Source organism: Ooceraea biroi, chromosome 4, assembly GCF_003672135.1.
Source record: "Ooceraea biroi isolate clonal line C1 chromosome 4, Obir_v5.4, whole genome shotgun sequence".
Taxonomy (NCBI): Eukaryota; Metazoa; Arthropoda; class Insecta; order Hymenoptera; family Formicidae; genus Ooceraea; species Ooceraea biroi.
Window position 1 is genome coordinate 9,919,538 of NC_039509.1, and position 12,636 is coordinate 9,932,173.

General features: G+C 46.7%; 1 protein-coding gene across 21 annotated transcripts in view; it reads left to right on the plus strand.

Annotated features, from left to right (window-relative positions):
- The window catches only part of LOC105282675 (disks large 1 tumor suppressor protein), a 452,432-nt gene that overhangs the window by 354,550 nt on the left and 85,246 nt on the right, over nt 1-12,636 (plus strand). The window lies entirely within an intron of this gene.

The following is a 12,636-nucleotide window of genomic DNA, read 5'->3' on the forward strand; positions in this document are numbered from 1 at the left end:
GAACTGGGGCGAGATCGATTATGAATACTTGAGAGTTCCGCGCGCTGCTCTCGCGCCGGGGAGGGCGGTATAAATTAACGAATTTCAAAATGAAGCGCGTTAACGCAAATTAGCTGAATTGCCGTTACCACTTACGTGAATGTCGCCGCGCACGGATCTTTTCTCGATCATAATGCAAAATCAATGTTTGCAGAAACGTGCGCGCATGAACGTCGCGTCGCGGAGTTTGCATCAATTTGATTTTCCCATTTCCGCGGAGTTGGAAGAGAAGGTGGTTCAGCGAATCGCATAGTCTCTTACCTGCATTCATCCCGGTAACGTAAACGTCAGGTAGCAGGGGGGTTTTTATCCCATCTGCCCTATGACGGTTAACGAATAGAAGCAATTTATTACATTTTTCCGTGGAACGGCGTTTCGCGACACGAAACGTCGCGGAAAGGCTTTCGCGGACGATGGAAAAACGGAGAACAGCGGTGCGCTTAAAAGGAAAAACAGTCGTGGCAAAAACAGCCAGAGGAGAGGAAAACGCCGTCGTTACGAAGTTCGAAGAGACGCGAGCGAGAAAAATCGCGGGACCATTTTTCTCGCTGGCTTCACGACCGGCTTCATACGCGATAAGAGTGTGTCGAGTAGCTCCGCGAAAGCACGGGAGTGGGAATGAAAAGAGAGAAAGCGTAGAGGAGCGGGCGTGCGGAAATAAAAGAGAAACCGTGGAACATAAACAAGATCGTAGAAACACCTGTCGACTTTTCCAAGCGTTAAGGTGGAGCTTCGACGGAAAGAATCGAGGGCGACGTCGCCTTTCTTATCTGCAACGGTTATCGCATTATCACTACCAATAACGACAACTATTAATAATACTCGTATCGACGCTATTGCTGAATCGAGACGCACGTTTTTCGACGTCAGCCTAACGATGCTGGCCATTAGTTGAAAACCATTTTTTGCCAGAGAGCATCGTTAACAAACTCACCAGGAGCACTCGAATAATTCGGATGTAACGATCACACGAAGCTGGCGTCAAGTCTTTGCGGGCATTCAGATCCGGATGATCCGGATTATCATCGTGATGTGGACTTGATTGACCGAGCAGTAATGATTTCGGATAACTTGGATATCCGAATATCGGCAAACTGAGCGCTTCTGGTAAACTCGGTCGCAAACTTGCGCGCTCGGTCTCGTCTTCAGATTTACGCGGCGGCCGCGCGAGAATTTGTTATTCCTACGAAAATTCGCCGCGCGTTAACCGGCTTTATCGGCCGCCGTGCCGTGTAGTTTACATTGGCGCCCGATCACGACACGGTCCAAGCCGCTTTGAGAATCCTAAGTCGACCCTAAGTCAACGCGAACTCGTTGGGAGTTCTCGCAAACCGGCGCCGCGTCGTCCGCCAACAAACCGCCCAACGTCGCGCTTCGAGACACGCGCGTGTCCGCTTAAGCCAATGCTCATACACGCTCGGTGCATCGGTGCTTGTACTCGATGTTTGTACACGGAACGACTCGGCCACATGCTTACGTGTCATCCCCTAATCCTAAGCGGATCGCTCGATTTTTTATCAGCTGCCACGCGACCCGTCGTCGCGTCGTGTCAGATTAAATGATGGATTACGATAAAGCGATGATGCGCGAAACGCACCACCGAGTCTATGAGTCATCCGTCGAGCGTTGATAACGAAAAATCGTTCACGATATTCGAGCACTATTAAGCGTAAATTATTTCTGCTGTGCGCTTGTTCGTCTTTCTCTCCGTCTCTTTGTAAGTGTTGCCGTTGTAAGCACGTCAACTCCACTTGCGTGTTGCACAGCAATTGTACAATTCCAACTCGTCTCTTTAGCTTTTGATGCTTTTACCGACCTTCCTTCCTTCCTTTCATCGCGACATAATCGAACAGTTTCTTTCGTGCCATTCTGTTCCATTATCATCTGTAGTGTCCTTCTGCTGTTTACATTTCATGGCAAATTCACGATGTGTCCTCCGTAATGGAGGTACATTATATCTAATGATAACGCATCCAGGGTTACCACGGTCCAGTTAACGCGCCCTGCATCCGCTCATCCGCGTGCGCGTTACGAAACGCACGCGCTCGCGCGCAAGAATCGAGCGAGCAGGTTGCCGCTAATTGACTCGGCGAATCGACCGCCAATCGAGAGGTAGAATGGGTCTTCGTCGCCGCGCCGGCGGCTACATGCTCGCGTTTCCTCTTCGCTGCGCGTTTATTTCCAGCTCGGAGCGCGTGTTTCGCGCGTGAGAGAGAGAGAAAGAGGAAGAGGGTTACATTACGCGCTTACGTAACCCGGGGATCTCCAACACGCACGCACGTAATCGAATATATCGGGGAAACGACAGGAAATGTGCGACGTATCGCGCACAACGAGCGTTTGTACGCGCAGCAGCCTTGTCGGGCGCACGCGAGATGTTGGATCACTCGCGTGTTGCTGCGTGCACTAAACTATCCTTATAACGCCCGCACGCTGTTTGCGAGCTTATCCGCTTACCGCCCTCGACGTTGCCAGGAGGCGATGGAGTGCAATTAGATTATGCGCCGGATTCTTTCAACAGATTTGCGTAAAACGGAAGCTCGCGTACCGACGCGTCGCGACGAGGCGGTTTACTCACGAATTTGTGAAACATGAGGAAATATGTATTTTCGTGATTTTGTAATTGTGTTGCGACTACGTCTAAACTCTGTATCAAATTCGCTGATTCAGTGCGCGACGGAGCAGAATTTTAAGATCACTGAACAGTGAAACCGATACGCCTCGCGCAAGATGCTCTCCGAGCTCGCTCTGCCTCTACGGTAGAGAAAGAGTCTTATCGAGATTAATTGGCAGCTCGAAAAGTACTAATCGACTCGTAACTCGCTTTTAATTGAGACGTAACCGGGAACTGATTGAAATACAAAGTGGAGCTTTAAACGTGCAACCAAGAGTCTCCGGTTCGGAAGAATTACACGTCGTTACGTGCGTGCAATCACAGCTTTTCGCGAAATTTTGCTCGAGCGAGTGGTCGCACGATGTATCTATTTACGTCAAGTATTATATAATGCGATCGATCGCGCGCCGGGTACTGTCGTCGTATCGTCATAGCGTGCAGCATCCTCGTATCTCGTTGCGAGAGTCAAAGAGGAAAGCTCGCCCGACAAACCTCTCGGCGTACCTGCACATTCGATGTCGAATCGTACTGTTCTCTCTCCTCTCTCCCCATGGTCGGAAGCACCCAAACGCCATTGAATAGAGTGTTTCACGGTAGGCTGCCTACACCATACATTTTGCGTCAGACTCCGATTCTCTCTCTCTCTCTCTCTCTCTCTCTCTCTCTCTCTCTCTCTCTCTTCTTCTCTGTCGTTCGCTCGTTCACATCCCTCGCGAAACGCACTCGCTACCTTTATCTTTGATCGAAACCTCTCGGAAACTCGCGACCTGCCGCTGCTACACTTTGATCACCTTTGTTTCTTTTTCCCCCCTTTGCACGATGACGCATTTCGGCCTTTATACTCGAACGCACAAAGATCGACGAGGTACTCGGAAGACGAAAGTTGCACCGTGCTTCTAGGATCACCGATATTCCGCACGGCGGGTGCATCAAAAAATTTTACTCACGTGAGTTCACTGTTATGCGAGTTTCCTATATACGTGTCTTGCTTCATTTATTGCACATCGATCAGGAAATTATAATGTGTTGTCAGATCACGGAGATGCATGACATAAATGTGATGAATACTTGATGAATACTGCCAATACTAATCGCGACTTTTAATTCTAATTCTAATAGACTTTTAATTCTAATAGACTACTATTTTTGACTCAATTGCCACACATACATTTTGAAAAATTGAAGGATTACGACAGATTATGGACCATCTGACTTTGTCAATTCAAATCCAACGGATCGCTGATGAAAAGACAAGATTACATTCGCTACACGCTATACATCGAGCGCTATGAATGACATAATAAAAGGGAATAACTGAAATAATCGTTTGAACACCGCCGACGTGGGAAAGCGAGGGTGGCTTAATCGAAGCCGCGATTAAATCGCGCGTATGCCTGGCGTGCAACGTTAATCGCGGTCATTCTGTAGATCATATCGTGGCTTGCCGGTCCCATTGTTGCAAGCGGGCGATGCTACACGATCGAGCTGGCAGCTTTAAGTCCGGAATAATGGCACGGATGAAAAGGGCCGGGCTGCGTTAAGCCGTCGCACTTGTCGGTGCTTTCGTTCGACATCGAAAGCCCGGGCGTTCGCGCTCGCTCGTCCATTTTCAGTCTCCAGCGAGTTCTCCGGCCTTAACGCGCGTAATCTAACCGTCGCGGCCCCAGAAACACCCAGAAATATGAAGCCATTGCCCGAAAAAATAGCCCCGCCAGAGATCTCCGTTCCCCCGGGAGAACGTTAGACGGATTTTGCAGATGGACCCCTTGAAGCGGACTCCATTGTTTCTCTCGTAAGAAAAATCACTTCCTTTCGCAGCCCCGACGTCGCTTAAAGAGAGCCTTCGGACGGTTCGGCGTTCGCGGATTTAACACTGTCGATTTATGGCGCGCGCCACATGAAGAACGGATCGCTCGCTAAAAATTTTCCACGATTTCTGAAATCCCCGCGATCAATCTTCCCCGTTTTGCGAGGAGGAGAAGCGTCTTTTCTGGACGCGTTCCGCATAACAGTAACCGCGAAAATTTGCAGTTACGAGACCGCGCGCGACGTAACGTGCGAAGGCAATTATCTTTGTAAAGGACTGAAACATAAAATTCAAGTATCTCCCCCACCTTTCCTGCTGGCGATATTATACGTTAGGAGTCGGTGGAAGTAGTTGCAGAAGTTGTTGCAAGTTGTCGAAGCTGCGAGCACGGCCTGTATGACACAAGTATCTGCCACGCGAGCCAAGCATCTTGTAGCGGGATACCTTGAAGACAGCCCGGTCGGTGCTCGACATGCTAGGAGTTCGCAAACTTCTGGCCCTCATTGTGTCGCGCGGAAAATTCGTACGTGTTCCTGACAAGTATTTTTCAAGAGCCCGCCACAACTTGAGAAACGGCGAGGGTGTAGCGTGCTAACAGCGAGAATTTAGGAAATGTCCGCCTCAACTCGCGACCAATACACGAGCAGATTACACTCTCTTGGCTCTTTACGTGGTGTTGCGCGAGCTGAGATATTTCGGCCATTTCGGCAAATTGAACGAAGCTGCACGGCGCACCCTGTGCGATATTTTTCGGAGAACAGTCCGTATTTATAAATTATCTTCATTCAGGCATCACAAGATATTCGAGAAGAAAAGGAATCATGTTTCTGCGTCGAAAACTAAATAAAATCGTAGATCACAATTTCTCTCGTCAAATATCAATCTTTCTAGATTGCTACGTCTCTTATGTCCAGAACGAACGAGCGAGCTGCGTTCGGCAGATCGTGACAAAATAGCGCTCCGTATTCCGTTGCGCGGAAACGCAACGCTCGTCGGGTCTCAGGAGGAAGCGGAAACGAGAAACTCGCGGACAGACCTCTACTCGCGCGTACGGAGGTATCGGCTATCGACACGAAGGCAAATCCGTACGAATGGATCGGTACACGGTTGTGGCAGGCATCTTCTTCAAATTGAACCGTGCTGAGAAATGGCGAGCGTCCCGCAGTGACCGGTCAGCGATGCTCGAAGGGTTTACAACGTGGAGGAGAAGGGGGTGAATACGAGGCGAGGTGAGGGTGGTCGACAGCGAACAAATGGACGACCGTTCGTATCCGCGGACGTATTTCACCAGAGATGTATTCCGCTGACCGGACCTGCCTCGTTTGCCCCGGAAGCCAATAGTCCGGCAGCCCCGGGAGTCTCCGGTATTTTCGTGCCATTCTTCAATGTTCGTTGTTTCAGAGATCCGCTTGTAAATTTGTCTCGAAATTGTCGGAATTACGTTACTGTCGCGAGCACGGATCTGTATACGTTTGTGCGCGTCCTATGCCAGGCACTTGAGCTCTCTTTCGACATCGTCGACATTTGCATTTGACAGCATTTGCGATACAAGGAAAGCGGCACAGTGCCTTAAAAAGGATGACGTAATCAGGACATACGTGACACAAATACATAATAAATAATCTGGTCTGAAAGGAACGCGTGCTATCGGATACACGTATGTACGCGATGGACGAGCCAATCAATTTGATCGCATGATACCTTACTGTTCCGCGATCGAATCAAATCTGTTTGCCAAAGAAAGCAAGAGCTCGAGAGAAGCATCTCGCTTCGATAGGATTTCCGCTAAGGTCTGCTGAAATTTTATTCGGACCTCGTTTAAAAGAGATAATACAGCACGCAGCTGTACGCCGTTGAATAAAGTATCAAGTGCCGAGCTCCATTTGTAAAAAACAACTTTGAAAGCATGAGACAATTTCTGATTGAAGAAATGATAAAACAGAAGAGTAATGGAATGTGAATGGAGCGTCGCTTCCTTTGACAGTGAACTAGTTTCACCCTCGATGAGGAGCGGCCCCAACCCGCGAGATTACCGTCATTCCTTACCGGAATAGACCCCCTTAACTTCAGGCTCGATCCTGGCGGACGTAGACGGTAATTTCAGAGTCAGACTTTCATCCCCGGGACAAAACATCGCAGAATTCGCTTTCTTTATCAGGAGTAGCCGACCTTGAAAATACATCAAAATAACTCATAGTATTGTATTTTTAATATTTCTTTTTTATTTAAGACTTGTTACATGAATAAATTATGATATGCGGTAATAAACGTTTCAATAAACGCAATAAAATAATTTCTCAATTTATTATAATATCAGCATCGATATGTAGAACATCGAAATAAAATCCGAAACGGGACGAGAACTGATTATTCGACATCTGGGCTCCAAAATAGGTTTGCTAAAGAGCCGCTGATCAGGGACGCGAAATTTAATGCTTCCCGTTTAGGGTCGGTTTTATGGAAGTGATAATCGAATTCCATCGTCGATCCGCTGCCGCCACCTTGACCCTCGCCCGTCTCTAATCTTCGGGGGGTTGTCCCACAAAAGCGAAAAATGTGTCCCACGAGACGCATGAAGTATGGCACACGGTGGTTTCTATTTTCACGCGCTGTGGAGTCCCATCATGCGATTTGTTCTTTTTCACCGTAAAATAAATACCGAGTCAATACCATCCATTTCTGTAACACAGCATTTATTCCTTTTTTAAAAATAAGAAAAATTGTGGATTATTAAATAGTAATAAAAATAACGAGAGATTGAGATCAACAGTGATATTTGTATCAGGAACACCGAAAGCATTAGTTATGTCAATGGGAATGCTCAGTTGCTTTGGCCCTTCACGTTCCTCTTGTCGCGCGTATTTCGCGCGTTTTATCTTCCCTAGTGAAAATGTCGACGGATTTTCGTACATCGTACTGTCGCACGAACGACATTCCATCGTGTCAAGAACACGACGCTGATATATAAGACGAAGGTGAACATTTATCTGGAATTTCGTTACGTTTCCATCGTGGCTGCAGCTGATAAGCGCTATCTATACTACTCCTACAACGAATCATTGATATCTCGTAATTAATGCTCTTCGTGATAATTCATATCTGTCGTTTACGTTAGCACTAGTAAAGGCCGTCCGTCGCGACGTGTGCGTCGCAATTATACATCACGCACGAGCAGGTTTGCTTTTTTCGTTTACTTAATTCGATGCTTAATTGGACAAATAAAACGTCGAAACGTCTTTTAATATTTGCCGCAATTTCTCCGTGCAGAATGACTGAAAAAATATTAATTTTTTCACATTTTTTGGACGATAATCGTATCTATAAATCATTTTAATAATCGAATCGCGTATCGAACATTGCGGAAGACTTGGATCGACGAATTTATCCGAAAAGATCCTTTTTTTGTCGCGACGACACGCTTTTCCGGATAGATTCGGCCTGCGTTAATTATCGGCACGCGAAAATTTGCGCTTTTTGTAACGTCCGGTGGGTCGATCCGTCGTCGCGCGAATTTGCAAAGCCTCGTCCGACCTTGTGTAGTTAGCCAAAAGCACCTGAAATGGGAGACGAATATTTTCGTCCTCGTAGCGCGACACATTCGTCGGATAATTAAATTTCTCAGCTTTGTGACTGGCAGGTCGAAAAAAAATCCTTTCTTTGATCCTCCCATCCTTTGACGTTGCGATCCATCGTTGGAATTCGTACGTTTCTCGAGAATAATGCGACCGTTCCGAGCAATTTCTCTTCTAATTAACGATATTTATCGTTCTTTACTGCCACGTTGTTTCACGCGAGCTTCTCTTTCTATTCAATAATCCACATTTTCTTTCACTTTATATCGATGGGCCACGAATGTACGCACGCTGGAAGAATTATAAGCAGGAATTTCTCAAGTTCGCAGGCGGGATTTACCTTCGCGAACCCTCTTCTCGAACAGGGGATGAATTATCGTGTATCTCAGCCCCACGGTCGCACGCTTCTTAACCCCTTTCGGGGTCACACGGGGACCAAGGCTTGCGCTCGGTGGAAATTTATTTCTTTATACCGCGGCGCATCCCTGCAGCTCTTTTCGAAAGTTAATATCCTCTTTAATCTTTTCGGAGTTGGAGAACTTGGCCGGCCAGTACCCGACCGTCGCAAGTTCTCTGCGCGAACTTCCGCCATGTGTCTCGTCCCGAAGAAAAGTGAAAAATTTGCCCGACAACAGGGCAGGCCGCCTTCGCCCTTTTTGCCGTCACTTCTCCTGCATTCGCTACGGATCATGACCTACCGTCCACGCCGGCGATACAATTTCGCATGGCTTTGATGCAGACAACCCTTGGGCATGTCTCGCCGACGACGAATGCATGAATAATTTTACCCCGCGTCGAAAATCGATATTCCATAAATGTGTAAATGTGTAACCGAATCCCGGCGATTCTCTTTGCCTAAGGACGTAACCTTGCGACAGGCGCGTGTGCTTCGGAATGCATTAAACGGCAACGCGCCGTACGTGATGTACCATCTGCATCGGTATCTTGAACAATAACAGGACTGACAATGGGATCGATAGCGCGGCATACAAATCGATTCTGTCGTGACGATGCAGTATCACGCGAATCCCCGTATTCACCGTCATCGCGATTTTGCGGGGTTTCTTTCCGGAGTGATTGGACGTAAGTGGCAACGTTGTTCAAATACGACTTTCTGTTTTAAATCGTATCTTGCAATTTTTTATTGAGATTGTTATGGGAATTCAGAGGTGAGCCACTGATCGGAGAATATCTTCGCACCGCGCTTCGTACCTTGTACCTACTCTCCGCAGATCACATCCTCGGTTCGTTTCGGCAGATTTTATTCACGACTCGTCTCGCAATCGCGGAAACATTGAGTTTGGGCTCCGGGCTTCGAAATTTCAATACTTCTTCCTACGTGGGGAAGATGAAATTTACGTTGATTTGACAAAAAAAATGAAATGTTGTCGCGATATATTAAAAAAAGGGGATTTTCCCGCGTTCGTATGTATCGAGCTAACTCGCGAGGGATAGATTTATAGGCAATATCCTCCGTGACGGAAAATTCGGGGCGATAAAGGGACCGCGAGTGCGTGCGAATGTTTTTCAGGTACACGCAGAGAGAGAGAGAGAGAGAAAACGAGAGAACGTCAGGATCGATATCGCGCCGCCGGAAATCACAGCGTAATACGTCCACGAGCATTTCGGACGATCGATGCATCCTGGCCGCTTGTCATTTTGTCTTTTCCCACCTTGTATCCCACTCCCATGCATGTATATATCGCCGCATTCTCGATTCCTCGCGTTGCTCACTAGCGAAAATTCAATCTCCCGATTTTCCCGTGGAAAAAGGCCTGACGCTTTAACCCCGGAACATGATAGCACTGCTGTATATAAAACAAAATGAAGAAATGACGGGGAGAATAGAGCACAGAATGCTTTTTTCATCGCTTCGGTGCAGCTAAAAAGGGGCCGCATCGTGTTTCGTTCCGTCACGCTGTACCTCTTGCATTCTTTTTTTCTTTCCCCTTTTTTCACGAACGAAAATTTATCATCAGTGACATCGAAGCGTTTTACAGCAGTGTCAAGCCTGTACGTCAGGCTGGAAACAATAGACGGGCCGATACTGCGCGTGGAAATTTTAATGCCGCCATTAAATCGATTAATTAGTCTTCGCCGAAAATATTTTCCGGATCTAGAAAATGGATAGCGCATCGGTGAGGCGCAAGCGCTATTACGAAATGAGCTCGTAGATTCGTTTTGCAGACTCACGAGGTCTTAGAGGTCTTTCTAATTATCCATGTGATGCAACTTATAACCCGTGCAAAGTGCAACGAACTCGTTATTAATCTTCTTGGCGGAGCAAACTGGACGAAATTAAAGCGATCACGCAATTCTGCCGTTCGCTCATCGGGAAAAACTCTCCTCCACGATTGAGCTAATCGCGATGATTCGTCTTCATTAACGCGCGGCCCGTCTCGATTCCATGCGCGGAAGCGGAACAAGACGCGCATTATCATCGTATCGCGCCGAGAACGGCAAGAAAGGGAAATTAGAAGGTTGATTTCACAACGTGCTCTCTCGCCGGGCGAACTTTTCTCGGCAGATCGTACGCTACGCGGAGGCGGGGTAGGCCTGAATGGCAATTAATTACGAGGGGGAGAGACGTCGGGACAGCAGCCGGAAGCTCGATTCACGATGCGCAGCGAAATATGAAATTCAATTTGGCCGTATACGCGCGGCCACTTGCCACGCTCGGCCCTGGAAAATTAAGGATTGCCCATCTTGCCGGTGAGGATTTCGGGGGTGAGATAGGGCGCGCATCGTTAACATGGCGCCCCGATTAATAATCTGCTCTCGCTCTCCATTTTTCTCGCTGTTTCGTTCTGCGAAACTGATCTGAAATCCTTATTTGAACGTAATGGATTACGTAATATGATTGCAGCTAGTGATACGTAATGTATCTTTTTCTTTCTATCTATCTCTCTCTTTCTCTCGGCGGTGTCCCTGGTTACGGGCACTTGCGTAACGACGTCGTTATTTTCGCTTACGATTTTCTCGGTTGATAATTCCTTTAAAGATGATCAAACGTGGGGATTGCTGACAAGAGCGTGGTTCTCGCTGTGAAGAAATTTAATTGGAATGTAAATTAATTTGCACTGCTCAACTGGATAATCGTTGGACAAACCAGTTTCCAGTTTCTGGATCTGTTTTGTCGTGAGTGCAAGGTCGGATCTAATGCGCCGATACACGTGCGTTACGTATGGTATACACGTGCTTTTTCTGATGACATAACACTGCGAAGTTACACAAGCCGATGTATCTAATCTATTTTTCAAACGCTGTCGAGGATTAATCAAAGCCACGCAGCCTTCGTCCCGAGCAACGGAAGAAAAATATTTATCTCACGTCTCGTGTTTTCTCTTCTTGCGAGAGAGCAGTAAGGATTATTTACTTGCAAGTGTCCCAAGATCTCGCGCGCTTGAAAATGATCGAGAAATCTCGTACGGAACAATCGTACGGAATTTCATTGGCAATAGCGAGCACGGCACGATGTGCCTTTCTTTCCCTGAAGAACGGGAAGAGTTTAATCGAATGAAAATAACATTCGCGTTCGTGCCGCTCGTCGAGCAGTTTTTCTTCTTCTTCCTCCCTTTCTCGCCCGTGACAGAGTGCGCTAAAGTTATCTTAATCTAGCGAACAGAACAGCGAACAGAATAGCGAACAAAATCTTGTTCATCCGAGTATCTACTAACATCTTGACGGAAAAATGAGCGCGTCGTGACACGTCAATACTTTTAACGTTCGCGATCGAATATGGCGAATTTTAACGCGTCATTGAGCGATTGAACGGCGTAGTGTCTTAATATCTTTCTTTCATTCCGTTATCGCCGTTGCATTGCAGTGTGCAGTTATCGTTACCGCGATAATTATGCACAGCGCAAGAGTTTTGTTCGCGCACTCGCGCAGTTGTCAACTTCCGCTTTTAATGAGCTCGCCGCGTGCGTTTGATAAGCGCACGGCATGCAAAAGAACCAAATTTCCATTGTGAAAGAGGAGTTTAAATCCCACGCGAGCTTAAAGGTTTAGTTCAGTCAACAGGAACCGCCCGCTGGCAAGAAACAGCCCTTCGCATTTCCTTTTATTTAAACTTGCATGAGTAATTTCTTGGTGCTTTTTGTTTAAAACCGCACGAGTAGTTCTTGCCCGAATGCAAATGCGCATTTTGCAGCATGCAAGCACAGCTTTTCATGCCTTCTCCTCCGAAAAGCCCTAAGCAATATCCTAAAATTTCAAAAAGGTGGCCAAACATTTCTGATTATCCGTGAAAAAGTATCATTTTCGGTATATTCTGATTGTTCTCTAGAAAGAAAATCGATTTATTCGAAAAAATTTACTCAATCATATAAATATTGAGATATCATCAGTAGTTTTTAAACAATTTTATGTTACATAGATGTAATAATGTAGAACATTCTAAAGCTTGCACTAAGTTTGCACAAGCGTATAATGCAATGAATTCAGAAACAGTGTGTACCTTTACAACTTGGTCGCGGATTAAAAACTTTTGTAACTGTAACTCAGTTAAAGTAAAGATTACACATAGTAAGTTATAATGGGATTTGTTCGTATTCACAAGTCCAATTCGCGAAAATCTCGTGGTTTCTCGTGACGAGTAATTT